Genomic DNA, 15,765 nt, shown 5'->3' with positions numbered 1-15,765 from the left:
ACAAGCTGTGGGGACCAAATGAAACTAGGCAGTGGGGACTAAAGTTTGCTAGGAGGTGGGGACAAATGAAGCCAGGCAAGAGGCCCACAGGATGTGAGAAAAGAAAGATATCAAGAGCTCATCCCCCTCTGTGTAGATGTCACCCCCACACCCTGGGCCTCTTTCTCGGTAGCCCTCTTCCCACCCAGGTGGTGGTCCCCTCCCCCAGGCCAATGGACACAGCCAGAGCCCCCTCCTCTCTCTGAGGCCTGGGCCGATTGCAGCCAATGGGCCCCGGCCCCATCCCTGGGACCTCAGGAAGTCCCAGTCCCTCCCACTGGCTGCAGAGGCAGGGGGGCTGGGGGGGGAGAAGAGAGACAGCTTGGCAGGGGGAGCGCGCCGAGCAGCCGCGGGGGGCGGGGGCCGAGAAAGGAGCGGGAAGCTTCGAGGCGGGCTGGTGGGCGGGCGCGGGCGGGGGCGTCTCAGCGGCGGAGATGGGGGTGACAAGTTCTCCGGCCCCGCGACCGCGCGGCCACTGACCTGGGTCCCCGCGCAGGCGCCCAGTCGGTGCCTCCGGCGCCCGGTGGGTCCGCCCGGCAGCCCTCGGGCATCGGGCCCCCAGGGCTCAGGACTTGGGCCCAGGAGGCCCGGGCTGGCCCGGTGGGGGCTATAGGAGCCCCCCGCAACAACAGCCAGAGTCCGGGCGGGCGGGCTAGGGGCCGGGCTGAGCTGTGAGCAAGCGAGCGAGGCGGCGAGCGGGCCGGGAGGAGGGGAGGAAGGAGCGCGCCGCGAGCGAGCGAGCGAGGCGAGCTAGCAGAGGGAGCGAGTGAGGGACGGCAGGCAGTGAGGTCATCCTTTGAATCTAATTGTCTGAGTCAGGAGGAGATGTGGCACTTGATGCTGGGGGAGGAGAGGGAGGAAGGGGCCCTCGGCTCGGAGCCGGGCCCCTCCTCACGCCCAGGGCGGCCCGGGCCTCCCTTTCCCCCCTCCCGGCGCCCAGGGCAAAGTTGCCTCAGGCCAGCTCCGACGGACCCCTTCCTGTCGCAGGATTGACTGACCTCTGCAGCCAGGGGGGATCAATATGCCATTAGATGTGGGACCCAGTTCCCCATCACCCCAATGAGTGGTCCTCTTCCCACTCTCGGGGGTGATGGCCCAGGTCAGGTCCCTAAATTTCTGAGGTTAATGGAAAGTCCTCTACCCACCTCCAGGTCTTACTCCTACCCTTTGAGGATAAAGGGAGAACTTCAGCCAGCCTTCCAAGTTACCTTTGTGCACTTTAGGAGCATGGAGTCCCCAATTCTATTCCCCAAGTTACTTCTTGCTCTGGGAATTTGGCGGAATCTGGACATTGGACCCCAGTTCACCTTCCTGCCCTGTGAGAATGATAGTGCCGTGCCACCCAGTCTTCCAGTTACTACACTTTGGGGGGCCTGAGGACCCCCAATTGACCCCAGAGGTCTCTTTATTCTTTATGCCCAACTCTTCAGGAAGGGCAAGACCCAGGTCAGATTCCAGGGCTCCTCTATGGTGGGGGTGAAGGGAGACAGGACGGGCCCTGGGCCTGTTAGGTATGCACACCCATGCACGCACGTATAAGCTTATGTGCACATGTGTAAACACACTGGGGGGAGCACCAGGCAGCCGGGGATGCTCACACCAAGGACCACACACCCCTCCCCTCACCCCATGGGGGAGGGGTGATAAATATTTAAGGGGCTTTTAGCTCAGAAGGGGTTGAAGCTGGAGGAGGGAGGGGGGACCCACGATGCCTGATTAATGGGGTTACAGGCTTGGATCAATCCATCTGCCTGCTGCTCCCTGCTCCCTGCTCCCTCCTCCCTCCTTCTCTATCCTCCTCCCTCTCCCTCCCTCTCCCCAGCCTAATGCGCTTTATCAGGAGACGCTTTTCTGACTTGGCAGCATCGGGTGTTTTAAATAGACCCATTTAGAACTGGGGTTGGGGGAGAAGGGGGGGAGGGAGACAGAGATTGAGACAGGCTGGGAGACAGAGACGATTCAGGAGAGAGACAAGCCCTGGAAGAGAGACCCGGAGGAGAGGAGAGACAAAAGGAGATGCAGAGACACAGAGATAAGAGACTGAGGATGAGACTCCCAGGGAGGCTGATATGGGAGGTGGGTAGGGGGAAGCCAAGGGGAAACTAGAAGGCCATGGAGCAGAAACAAAAAAAAAAAAGAAAGAAAGAAAGAAAGAGAGAGAGAGAGAGAGGGAGGAAAGGAGCCACCAGCAGCAGGGAGAAACGGAGAGAGAGTTTCTCTACAAGGGCTGAGTGCTAGCCTAGGAGACAGCAGATATCTTTTATTTCCAAAAACAGTTTTTCATCCACTTTGTTAAATTAAAAAGCTGTTTTTAAAGTGGTGCTGGAGGTGCTGCAGAGGGAGGGTGGACAGAACTGCCAAGTCTTGCCTCCCAGCCTCCTCTTGGGTGGGTGGGTGGGGCCCACAGAAGCTGTCTAACCCTTAACCCCCAGGGGTGTTCTCTACCTCCCCGGCTCTCTGCGATCCTCTGAGATCCCCAGAGATATGGGTCAGGGCATCAGAGCTACTGTTCTTTAGGAGGAAGACTTTCCTGCTGTCTGGCCTCAGTCCCTCCTGCTGCAGGGAGCCCAGCCTCTTGCCTGACCACTACTAGCCTTCTCTTCTCCAGCACCCTTCCAAGTAGATAAGGTGTTCCCAATTGTGGGGGAGGACTGTTTACCCTCACAGCCAGAGCTCACTTTACTAACAAGCCTGAGACTCCTCCCAGTTGTGCCCCCTATAAATATTTATTATCTGTTGCTGCATAAATCAGAACTTCTATCAGATACCCTACCCTATGTCCTTGGGTCCTCAGGGAACAGTGGGATTGCAAGCTTACCTCTCTATAGCCCCTCTGGAGCCTCCCTTCCTCCTCTTCAGAACCCCAGCTCCATTTTAAGTTTCTTTTATAGCCATGTGTCAGGCTGGGATACCCCACCCCACCTAACAACACCCCAGTCCTCGTTCTGAAGGGTCAGTCAGACCCCCATTCCTGGGCCGGGAAAATGGCCAGTCTGTTTGGGAGCTGAGATGAAAAGCCGGCTGGCCTTTGTGGGCCTCTGGCGGGTTTTGGACAATAGGCCCTTCCGTTCCGCTCCAGCGCCTCGATTCCTTGGACGCCCCCCACCCAGGGCTGCCAATCGGGGGCCTTGGCTGGCCTTAATGAAAGGCAGGGAGAGTCAAGCCCAGCCCCAAGGCTGGCCCCAGAAGATTTTGGAATTTCTGACCCCCATCCCATCTATTGCAAGCCCAGCTGCTCCCCCAGTCACGCCAGACAGATGCTTTGGGGGCAGAAAGGGAAACAGACAATGAAACAGAACATACTCCCACATCCAGGATTCAGCCCTCTCATTGCAGACCTGGCTTTGCCCTTGCCTGTGTGACTGCAGGTAAGTCCCTTCCACTTTATGGACCTATCAGAGGCATGAAAAGCCTCAGGAGGAGGAACAGAGGAAGAGAAGAAAGGGATCTCAAGCCCTTCTTCACTCACATCCCCAAGCCTGTAGCTCCACTGCACCAGCCTAATGCCCAGAGATGGATCTGCCTCATTAGGTCCCCAGCACATACCTCTTCACCACTGGCTGCAAACTGAGCACATCAATGTCCTCCTCCTCCAGACCGACTGTTTCCAGGACTTCCAAAACCAAGGGGGCAGGATGATGTGACAAGGCTGGATTCTAGGAGGGCAAAGGGCACAAATCAGAGGTCACAGAGGAGCCACAGGCCTAAGTCCAAAAAAGAACTCATTCCATACAACCTCACTGAGAGAAGGGGAGACTGAGGCAGGCAGCAGATAAGTGTCTCCAAGAGGGAAAGTTGGAAATAGTCCAGACTCCCTCGAGCACTCCCTTTGCTAACTTCAGGTTCAAAGCCACAGGGAGAAAAAGAAGGCCAGAAGTGGCCTAACACCATATATGCATACATACTCATACACCCCCAGACAATCCAAAGTCCCCACACAACCAATTCACAGGCACAAGTACCTGAACGTCACACGCTTTCTTATGTGGCCACTGGCAGGGCAAAAACACCCACCATTATACTCTCCTCTTCCCTCTGCTTTGTCAGCACGATGATTTATTGAGCATCTGTTATGTACCAGGAACTGTGTCAAGCACTTCATATGCATTATCTCATTTAATCCTCATGACCTCTCCATGAAGTGGGGTCTATAATTATTCTCCATTTGACAGTTGAAAAAACTGAGATTCAGGGAGGTTAAGTAACTTGCCTAAGACCACATAGATGATTAGTTCCAGAGCACAGATTTAAGTCTGAGCCTAGCTCTGAAGCCTGTGTGCTATACCAATTTACCTCTGCAGTTCTTTCTCGCCTGCACAGTGCCTTTTCCAGTAATAACTGTAACAGCTAACACTTGTTCAGGGTTTGTAATGAGTCAGATATCATGGTAGGTACTTAACATACATTTTGTACAGAATCATCAAAGCAAACTTTGGAGGTAATCCTGTTTCCATTTTACAGATGAGGAAACTGAGGCTCAGAGAACAAAAGCACCTTGTCCAAAGTCATACAACTGGTAGTTGATAAAGGAGCTAGTATTGTACCCAGGGCTGTCCTGAAAGCCACAATTGCTTCTATGGGCTCCAGTCACTTAACAGAGCCCTCACTTTCTACAAGACCCCAAGAGATCCTCAGGGTCCAACTTCTTCTCTTCCCCTTAAAAAAACAGTTTCCAGATGTGTCTGACAGAGGCATGATCAGGTACCTAAACACCCATGAGAAAGGGCCTCCACATCATCTGATTTGGCACAAAGATGCAACCAGAGAGACATGGCCACAAACTAAAATAAGGTGTCAGAGACAGGCTGGCTGGTGGTGATAGATACAGACACACCAAGAGACAGGTCCTAAGACAGGGAGACAGAGAGGACACTAGAGACAGAGACACTCATCGGGCCAAAAAATAGTCGGGAAAGGAGACAATAGAGGGACAGGAGGGTACAGGCTGACATGAAAAGACACAGATACACACCAACATAAACAGACACAGACACACATAAAGAGCCCTCCAGGGGTGCTTGGCTGGCTCAGTCAGTACAGCATGTGTCTCTTGATCTTGGGGTTGTGAGTTCGAGCCCCATGTTGGGTATAGCAATCACTTAAAAAAAAAAAAAAAAGCCCTCTAGCCTTCACAAGAAAAGAATTGTGTTAGCAAACAAGGCTCAGACTGCACATGGCTCGTGTGTGTGTGTGTGTGTGTGTGCATGTGTTGGGGGGGCATGCAGAGTCTGTATCGCTACGCACATTACACCAGCTGCTTCCAGCAATTTCATCTGATTAATAATAAATGCCCCATAATTACAGCTGCTCCCCCAGCCCTTCTTCCTGTTTTTTGTCAGATGCCGCCAGGCCAGCCGCTATGGGCCCCCATGGCCCTCTGCTCCTCACCTACTGCCTTCTAGGAGGCTGAGGGGACACAGGCTGATGGAGGAGGCCTGGCTCTCAATCTGAGAGGGAATACCCATCTCTCTATTTGGGGTTAATGCCCTCTGCCGCCAAGCAAAAGATCATCTCCCTCAGGTCTCATTTAGCTCTCTTCCCTAACCTGGGTATAACCTGAGACCCCTAACATGGCCTAGGAGCCCAAGTCTGGGAAGCAGAGAAATGAGCTTTGAACTCCCCTTGCCCACTCTTTATAACTTGTTGGTTGAAAAAAGTCTTCATTCACAAACTTTCCCTAGCCTTGGAACCCCACAGGCTCAAAAGGAGGAAGGGACTAGTTCAGCAGCCCCACCCCATCATTCCAACCCAGGCAGCCCCAGAATCTCTGCCTACTTGTGCACCCTCATATTTTGGACACTTGGTGGCTCCACCTCCATTCCTGAACCCCCCACCAGGTCTACCTCCTTCCAGGCCTCCCACCCTAGCTCTCCAAGGCAGCTCTATCAGAATCAGCTGCGGGTTTGTGCTGATCTGTTTCTAATCGCTGGGGCCTGGTTCACGCTTGCCCCCCCCCCCAATATTGATTCCATTATTTGGAGAGTCATTGACGTCAGGGACCTGGATGAGTGCCAAAACCGCCTTCTCTCCGGGCCTGGGCCAGGGCCCAACCCCCCCATCCTGCGATTTCACAGAGGGGCCCAGAAAGGTCAGCTTACAAGCCAAGGTCACACGGCATCTGCCCTCAGAGGCTGGGATCTTCTTACCTTTTTTGGGACCACTGTGCAACATCCATCTTCTGGGAAGAGGAGATACACAGAGGCCTCAGGGTCAGATGTGAGGTCAGGGGGCCGATGAAAGGGGGGGTGCAGGAACTCCACTGGGACTCAGGCTGTGGGGAAGGGCTCCAGGAGGTAGGGTTGGGGGCAGTGGCTCAGAAAAGGCTACTTGGGGAAGGTTTCTGGTTGTTTTTTGTCACATACTTATTTTGGAACATCCCGAAGCTGGACTTGAAATGGTTACTACTGACTATTTAATTTTTATGTCCAATTTCAGTAACTTCAAACTTTCCAAGAAGGAAATTTTCTGCAGCGTAAGATAGATTACTCTACGTGTTGCCACAGTTTGAAGAACTGACACCACTAATTTTATAAATCTTTGTTCCAAATAAAACAGAGACTCTGTCTCTTGTGCATCTCCTGCCCATGCTGCCTCAGTTTCCCCATACTCTCTAGTGTCTCCCAGCGTCTATCTTATCAGGCTGCACTACTGCTATACCAGCCCACACCAGCAACTCCTAGGCTCTGGCTAGATAGGGTATTTTTAGGATCAGAACCCCGTGTTCTCAGACAAACATTAATAACTAATACAATTTGTGGTGTCTACAGCAGCTAAACAACCTCAGAGCCTAGCCTCAGTGGCTCAGAGGTGGGGTCCATTGTCTTGGCTAGAGTCCAAGAAACCCTGACCTAGAGAGACCAAGGGACACACTCCATCACATGAGGAGAAAAGGGCTTTCCCACCTTCTGAAAAGTCCTGAAGCTGGGAGAGGACAGGAGTGACCTCCAACCCCTGCCACAGAATCAGGGTCATCACCCTGTCCCAGTCTCCCTTAGTCCTGACCTTTTCAAGGAAGAAGCTGCCTATCCTCCACACTCCTTCCCTGACAGCAGGCAAGTCCTTCCTTAGTGTAGACTGCAAATCATTCAGCGTTTCTTTGAGCCAAATAGGGGTAATACAACAGAGTGTGTTGGATCTCAAGTCACAAACTCCAGAGAATCCCCTCTCCCCATGGTTTGTCCCACTCAAGGATTCATTCCTCAACATTTTAAAACAGATTTTTACTTATTTGAGATAGAGAGCACAGGAAGGGGGTTTGAGGGGAAGGCGGGGGAGGGTGAGGAGGGGAGAGGGGGAAGGGCAGAAGGAGAGGGAGAAACAGGACCCTGGGATCGTGACCTGAGCTGAAGGCAGATGCTTAACCAACTGAGCTACCCAGGCGTCCCCCCACCTCTTTTTTTTTTTTTTTTTTAACATTTTATTTATTTATCGTTCCTCAACATTTATTGAGCACCTAATCCCTGTCAGGTACTGTGCTGGGAATTGAGAATATGGTTCTGCCCACATGCAGCACTCAGTTGGATGGGAGAGGAAAAGATGCATTTTTTACTCCACATGGTCTTCCTACTGGTGACAAAGTCTGTGCTGGGGCAGCGTACACCAGTGAGCAAAGCAGACCCAGTCCCCCCTCCCACAGAGCTCACAGGCAATTACTATGTAACCCTGATGTGTTCTGTGAGGAGAGAGTATAGGTTCTGTCTGGTGGGGCATACTGACCCTCCCAGGTCTGGAAAAACTCCAACAGGATTGAGGACTCCTCATTACCTTCCTAAAGTCTGACCAGAAGTCACCATCATAGTCTGGCTTCCATTCCTTCCACTGCAGCTGTAGTCCCAGCTTCCAGGACTTGGTTCTGCAAGCAGCAGGGTCTAATTCTGCCTCACATCTGCCCCAGCTCCCTCTTCCACCCCTTGGCCCCCAGAGCTCCTGCTTGTGGTGACCCCCCCCCCCAGCATGGCTCTGGGCTCTGGGGGCTCTCTCTGCCCTCTCGAGACTGAGATAAAGGAGGGTAATGACCTCAACACTCTCAGCCCACAGGGACCTCTTGTTTCCCCACCCCCTCCCCACAGGAAGCTGGAGCCTGGGTGGATGTGGTCACCCAGGGCCACAGTTTACACAGCTGAGGTCTCCCCAATTCCCTTCACCTCATGGTGGGTCTGGAGGAGGGGTCAGCTCTCTTCTCAGCCTCCTAGTTCTCTGGGACCCCCCCCACCAAACCAGGCACACATGGTCCCCCCAACCCATCTGCATTTCAAAGAAAATCTGCTCCATATGTTTTGATTCATTTACACTTCAACTCACCATGGGGGGGCAGAGAGCAGGCCGCCTTGCCTTCAAGCCCCCCCACCCTCATAGGGGGGCTGGGGAGCATGTGTCCCCTCCAGGGACAGGGAGTTGATACAGCCCAGCCATCTGAGCCTAAGGGCCAGATTCCTACTGCCCTCGAGGTGCCCATGGGGTGACTGTGTACTTCAGGAAGCCCTAACTTGCTGGCCTCCATAACAGGGAGGGCATGTAAGCCCAGCAGCATCTCTAAGGCAGGTGGAGTCCTAAGATAGGTTACAACCTAGCCCAACTCTCCCCCATAGGGCTACTGTTCTCTGCTCTATGGAGAAGAGAACACTGGTCATACCACAGAGATAGGATAAGAGCATAACAGACATTCCAGGAGACACTGAGACATCGTGAGACACAATATAACACTCTGCCCTCACCCTTCCTCTCCAGCCAGGGCAGAGGAGGGAAGGTGGGTTTCAGCCCAGTCTCCTCCTTCAGCTACCTTCTCACCACAGATCTGGCTACCAGATCCTTCCAATCAAGGATCCCACACTCTGGAATGTTCAAAGGAGCCAGAGGTCTACCCTCTTATCAAGTCAGCCTTCATACTCCTTCCATACTAAGGATGACTGGGGTGGAAAAAATGTCTTAGGAGGACAAGAGTCTTCCCCCACACTCACATGTGATTCTCTTACCACAAAAGGGGTACCCAAAACTATTTAAGGGGGATGTGATGTACATGGCACATGGGAGACTCACATGGGAGTATATATCACTCCTGTACCAAAAAGCCACTCAGACATTTCTGCCAATATAGTCTAGTCTCCATGTGGAAAGAAAGACAGAAATGTTCAACCCTAACTGGGTCAGGGTTTCCCCACCACCCTCTCCATCAGCCCACAGCCCAAGTGAGTGACATGCCTAAAGATGTATCCCCTGTCCTCCCCACCTCTGGCGGGGACAGGTCTTGTCACAGTCTCTGCTCCTTACCCAACTACCCTCATAAACACCAAAAACCAAAGAAAAAATGGGTGTATTTGACTATGAGTTCCAAGTTTCACTGGGAGTGTAAACACCACAACCCTAGTTTGGGTTTGAATGTGAGCCCCAGGATGGAGCCATTACTAGGTGTGATTCCAAGTGTGAACCCCAGGGCCCTCATGGGGAATATAAAAGTCTTAAGATGGAAGCATAAGTCTGAGTTTGAGCACTAGAGCTTTAGTGTGAGTCTAAGCCCCAGGATGGAAGTGAGTTTAATGTAATCACCAGGAATATAAGTCTGAGTGTGACCACCGGGTCTCTAAGTAAGCCCAGGATGGAAGTGATCATCTTGCTAGTGTGAATCTGAGAGTGAGCTCTAAGATGGAAACATGAGTTCATGAACTCCAGTGTCCTGTGTGAGTCCTTGAGTTCAAATGTGAGCCCCAGTTTCCCCTGGGAGTCTGAGTGTGAGCCCTTGGTCTTAAAGTGACTCTGAGTATGAGCCCCAGCATGTAAGTGTGAATCTGAAATGAGGACCAAGTACGAACTTTAGAACCCTGTGAGATTCTGAGCATGGGCTCTGGGTCTCAATGTAAATCTATGAGCCTCAGGACAGAAATGTGAATCTAAGTGTAAGCCTGGAGTCCCAGTGTGGGTCAGACTATAAACCCTAGGACTGGAGTGTAGAGCTGGATATAAGCCCCCCAATTTAAGTATGAATGTGAGTGTGAGTCCCATTGTTCTGAGAATTCTAAATGTGAGTCCATATGCATTTACATGTCCCAGTGTGAATCTGGGTATGAATTCTGAAGCTCCAAGAAGCCTTGAATTTGAATTTTAAACTCCTAATCTTTGTATAAGGTCAGGATCTGCTGGAGTTATTAGCCCTGATGGAGTGTGAACCTTAGCTCCCTGTCACCAATCCTGACCAGGAACCCCAAGAACCAATTCAGAGGATTTGTGTGGGTTTTGACAGTGGAGACAGAGAGGCATAGTTTATTGAGAAACACAGGCCCCTCCACCCCTCAAGCCCTGGCTAGCCCTGCAGCCATAGGAATATTCAATTGTTCCAGTCCCATCCCCACACACGCAATGATAGACCTATCACACCCAGAGTTAGACACACAAAAATACAGTTTCAGACCCCCTGGACATACAGCAATTGTAAAGGCACAAATACACCCAGCATTTCAAAGTCCCACCTCCGTGATTACAGCCACATGAACACTCCCAGTGACACAGACACAAATATACCAAGTGTTACAAGCAAAACAACTAGAGTTACAGACACACTCCCCCAGTGGCATGCAGACATACACCTAGTTTTGCAGACAAGCTGCCAGCCACAAAGACACACACAGACGCTTCTCAAAAAGAGAGACTAGACGGAAAGGGAAAGAAAATCCTGAATTTTCAACAAGGCGTGAAATAGTCCTGCCCGCCTGAAGCTACTGAAGGGGGGAGGGGACGAAGGGAGCGAGCGAGTTCGAGAGCTAGATGCAGGAGGAGAGGCTCGGGAGAGGAGAGGAACCGAGGAGCAGAGCTGTCCGTCTGGTGACCTCCCCGCGGCCCAGCCCCCACGTACGGGGAGGTACACTCCTTGGAGCAACACAGGGACACCCAAGCCGTCTCACACAGAGCCGCACCGGGGGAAACACACACGGGCAGGCTCACAAAGAGATGGGGATACCCCACAAGCGGACTCACACAAACACACAACACAGGAGGTCTTACAAAGAGACCCTGAAGGAAACCCACCACATGGAGGTGCATACAGGCGGACTCAAGAGGAAACCACAGGCAGGATCTCTCTCTTACACACACACACACACACATACACGCGCGCGCGCGCGCGGATTCACAGACGCTGGCAAACGCGCAGCCGTCCGTTCACACCCCTGGGCGCTTTGAAGTCTAGATTTCTGCGGGAGAAGGAAGCCGCCTCCGGGCGCGAGGGGGTCACTACGACCCCCCAGTTCCGGAATTTTCCCAGACCCGCGCGCGCTGCTGAGGGGTGAGAGAGAATAGGGACGCTAGGAGAATCCACCCCGGCCACCTCCCCCCAGCCGATTGTCCGCCCCCACCATCACCACGCCCAACCCCCCGACGCGCCCGGACGCGGGGGGCGGCTTCTCACGCGCCCCCGCCCCCGAGTTTGCGGGCAAAGTTTCCCTTGAACTTTCCCGTTTCCCTCTCCCCCCGGGTCGCGGGCCCACGCGTGTCCTCTCCTTCTTCCCGCGCGCACGAGGGCCGCGGGTCTGTCGGTCAGCCAGAGGGTCTGAGGGTCCGGCCGCGCGCCGTCCGCCACGGGGTACTCACCGCGCCCTCGGGCCACCGGGACTCCGCGCCTCGCCCTTCGACCACCCCCGGCAGGGAGCGAGGCACGGAGCGCGGAGCTAGCACTGCTGCCGAATCCCGCTGCCGAGCCCCGCGCCGCGCGGGCTGGAGCCGCCGCCTCCGCCGCCGCCGCCGCCCGCTCTGCACCGGCTCCTCGGCGCTCGGCGGCTTTAACCCCCCCATCCTCCTCCCTCCCTCGCGCGCTCCCTCCCTCCTTCCCTCGCCCATGTGACCGCGGGCGCCCACTCGGCCGCGCGCGCCCTCGCTCCCCTCCCCCTCCCGCCTTGTCTCCCCGCGCCTCCGCGGCCGCGCGCCACGACCCCCTCCCGGCCACTGCCCCCGCGCGCCCCCGCCTTGGCACGCTCCCGCGCCTGGCACGCGCGGACACACTCACTCTGCTCAGGCCTGTGAGCCCCCACTCCCACTCGACTCGCGCTCGCACGCACCCTCCCCCCGCTGGCACACTCGCCCGCACTGGCACGCGTGGCCCGCTCACATTCGCCCTTTCCTGGGAACGCCCTCCAGACCGGCTGTGGCCCCTGTGCTTCTTGCGCAGAGCCGACCGCGGGTCTCAAAAACGCGCGTGCACACGTACCCGCACCCACTCAGCCGGATCCCCTAGGGACGCTGGGCGCGCCCCCCCTTCCCCCTCCTCCCAGGTCGCTCATTCACGCTCCCTCTCACACTCAGCCTTGGCCAGGTCTCTACTGCTGAACGCTCCCGCTTGTTCAGGCCCTGAGTGCCTCGTACCGACACCCTGGCACACCCTGGGCCCATTCTGAGGGTCCTGCCGCCGGCATCTCTTTGAGAGGAGCACAGCCAGAGCCCCCAGACTCCAATTTGGGTACTGGAGGCCAGCAGTCTCTGCCCCTCCCTTATTCCTGCTGCTCCCAGCAAAGACTTCCCTCACAGTCACAAACACACACTCCCCGCGCGGAGGGAAGGGGGCTTTACGTCCCCCTGACCATCCTGGACCAGGATGGACCAGGCTGGGAGCCCAGGCCCTCATCTCCCACCAAGTCTCCGGTGACCACAACCACCTTGGCCTTCTTCGCCCCACGGGACCCATGGCCTGGGGAGAAACCTCCGCTGGGATAAACCGGGTAGGGAGGGTGCCCTCTCTATGCCTGGATGGGCACTTCCAGAATGCTGAGCACGCGCGAGTTTGGCGCTGGAGATTCACCCCTCGAGTTTTCCTTTCGCAGCCTGGGCCTCTAAGCGTCCAGTGCGCTCACTTCACTTGCCCCCAGGCCTCCAGTCCGGCTACAGCATGCGGGATTAAGGTTAGACAGCCCGACCAATTTCTGAAGCTAAGCGAGAGCGGAACAGAAAGGTTGAATGCCCGAAGCGGAGAACGAGTGACCCACACCCGTCTCCACCCCATGGATTTTTCACCTGACCTCTGACCCATAATCCCTGCGCCTTGCCCCTCTTGGGAGCTGGTCCAGGGCTGGGGGCGGGGAGAGGGGAAGGAACTATCTCGCAGTTTCCTCACGCCCTTCCCCAGTAGGCTGCCCAGAGTGCCCGGGCCCTTTCCCAAGAAGTGCCTCAGGGATTCTGGTTGCAAAGGAAAAACCTTCTTCGCGCCACTGCCGGGGCTTTTCACTTTCACTTCCGTGGCTTCAAAAATCCCCTCGGTGCAACCGGTAGGGGTCAGCCGGGGCTGAGGCTCAGAGAGGGCTGGCTGGCGCTTACAAACACACAGCGAAATAATGGCCCTCAGCTGAGACCCCGTCCATCTCCACTCACAGTAAGCGTTCCCTATTTGGTCTCTTGGGCCCGCAGCCTCCAGAGTCCCGAGCCACGGACGAGGACGAGATGGTGGGCACCGGGAAAGAGCGGGGGCTGTGCGAAGAAACTGGGAGAGGGAAGGAGGGCCCAGCGCGAAAACTAGGCCTGGATGAGGTTGGGTGCTCAAGAGGCCCCGCTCCCCTCGAGGGGCCGAAGGGCGTCGAGATCGGCGGGTCATTGGTGGGCTGACTTGACCTCCAGAGCCTCCTGTGTCCCGGACACTGCCTCCTTCTTGAAAGCAGTGGAGAGTTCACCCCGGACAACATCCCTTCTCCACCAGTCAGCAGTGCCGAAGTCCGCGGGTCCCGGGGCAGGGTCTGCGCGGGGCAACCGGGATCCGGGAGCCGGACATGTCGGTCTGTCAGAGGATTAGCGAGGACAAGAGGCGCACGTCGGACCGGATCCCGGCATCCGTTGATCCTCAGCAACTTCCAGGCGCAGCACCCATCGGCCGCTCTCGCTTCCTCGGTGCCGCAGCGACACCTGGCGGGAAGTTAGAGAGGCGCGTAACCCCTAAGTCTGAAGATCTGTCTCAGAGGCAGCGCCCACCCAACCTGTGGGTGCGGCCCCTTCCCTTCCGCCGCCCTCCGAACAGATTCTGCCACCACCCGGGCTGGGGCAATAGATTACGTTTCCGCTCCTGCCGCCTTCAATGCCCTATCTGCCCAGGAGCTTATGAGCTTCCTAAGCCTCTGTTGTTGAACCCTCCCATATCCCAGAGCCGTGGGGGCACAGGCAGGCTTCTTAGGTGGGGCTTAAAAACCCTTGCAGGATCTGGTCGAGTCTCCTCCCGAGCTTTTTAATATTTATTTATTTATTTATTTATTTATTTTTAAGATTTAATTTTTTTTAAAAGTAATCTCTACACCCAAGGTGGGGTTGGAACTCACAACCCTGAGATCAAGAGTCACATGATCTAGGGACTGAGCCAGCCAGGTGCCTCTCCTCTCAAGCTTTATTAGGCACCCCTCTTCCCAGCCGCCCTAGCTCTGCAGCAGCCCCCTTCTCCGTCCTGGTGCACTTATCCTTAAACTAAACCCCACTTCACTGATACCCTCCCCCCAGCCCCATCCCATCTTCATCATTCTTCAACATCTGCCTCTCCCTTAAGGGGCAACAGGAAATAACTCCCTTAGTTCAGAGGTCTCCTGCAGGCAAGTAGTGTAGTTTCCAGATTTGATAACCCTGGAAGGCCTTGGGAAATTGAGGGAAGTTCTCCTTGACCTTGAATTCTCGGAGTTTTACACCTGCCATGACGGTGGCTCTATGGCAGGATTTTTGGCTCCACCTTACTCCACCATGGCACGTGACCTAACCTGGGACCACCTTGTGCCCCTCGCTCTCAGGAATCAACTTGGCTATCCCAGAACTGGGTAGCAAGGACCCTTGCCCCCATTCCTACTGATGTGCCCTCAGGGAAAGAAAGCTTCCACCCCACCTCCTGTAGTCTGCCTTTTCTAGTGCTCCTTTGGGAAATGATGCTCTTCTAACCAGCCATACCATCAGAAAGCTCCACTGTGGTCACGTATCTGGCTACCCAAAGGTACAAATACAAAGAGGCTCTCTGTCTTGCCTTCAAATACCAAATACACCATCATGTAAAGTCACATACTCAGTCTCAAAGAGTCAAATGTTTATATCCAACCTTACTATGGTCCACTGGCATCAGGGTCCTCTGCTTGCAACTAGCAGCTAGAGGTCCTAGAAGGGCAGGATTCACCAAATCACACACTTGTACACCATCCCCACACACAGATCTAGCCCCACACACAGCCATGCACTCACACCACGTGTCACAGAGGCACACACGCATAGGCACACACTGTCAATCACACAAAGTCCCACAAAGTCCCTTAGCAGTAGGGGCGGGCTCTGGGAGGCAGTTACGTAAAAGCCCTCATAGCTCCCCCCTCTCACTCCCCCTCACCGCGCCCCCCCCCTCCCCTGCTTCCTCTCGCAGTGCCAGCGCCCGGGGCGGCTTGGCCGGGGACCGGGAACAGCTCGGCCTCGCGGAGGCTCCAGGCGCCGAGAAACCCGATCCCAACACAGCCCCAGGCCGAGCTAGGGAGGGGGGGCCCCTTGAGCACCCACACACACACACACTGAGGGTCCAGCCTGGCTCCCCAGGGGGGACTCATCCCTATTCTGGGACAGCACCTAGGGCTCACTTACCACACTCCCATGCTGCAGAGCCCCTTCTGGAATTCTGTTATTTGGACCACTGCCTAAGTGTGCCCTGACCCTTCCAACCTTGGCACCAGAAAAGGGCAAAGATTCCCTAAAGGTAGAAACTAGGAGAGAGCTGCAACTCTAATGGGGAAACCTAAGTATTCAGCCCGA

At 55.1% G+C, this 15,765-nt stretch overlaps 1 protein-coding gene across 3 annotated transcripts in view; it reads right to left on the bottom strand.

The window, feature by feature from the left end:
• CNTFR (ciliary neurotrophic factor receptor) overlaps positions 1-11,691 on the bottom strand; it is a 37,725-nt gene extending 26,034 nt beyond the window's left edge. For 2 of the 3 annotated variants that reach the window (XM_044265481.1, XM_044265480.1), the window contains exons 1-2: positions 11,617-11,689; positions 3,586-3,695 (exon numbers count right to left, since the gene is read on the bottom strand). The gene's annotated coding sequence lies outside the window, so the exon portion shown is untranslated. Of the gene's footprint in view, positions 1-3,585; positions 3,696-11,616 lie in introns of all 3 variants that reach the window. The other variant, XM_044265483.1, reaches the window with a different exon arrangement.
• Between the last annotated feature and the right edge of the window lie 4,074 nt (positions 11,692-15,765).

This window comes from Neovison vison, chromosome 9 (assembly GCF_020171115.1).
Source record: "Neovison vison isolate M4711 chromosome 9, ASM_NN_V1, whole genome shotgun sequence".
NCBI classification, from domain to species: domain Eukaryota; kingdom Metazoa; phylum Chordata; class Mammalia; order Carnivora; family Mustelidae; genus Neogale; species Neogale vison.
This window is presented reverse-complemented; position numbering and strand designations above follow the sequence as displayed.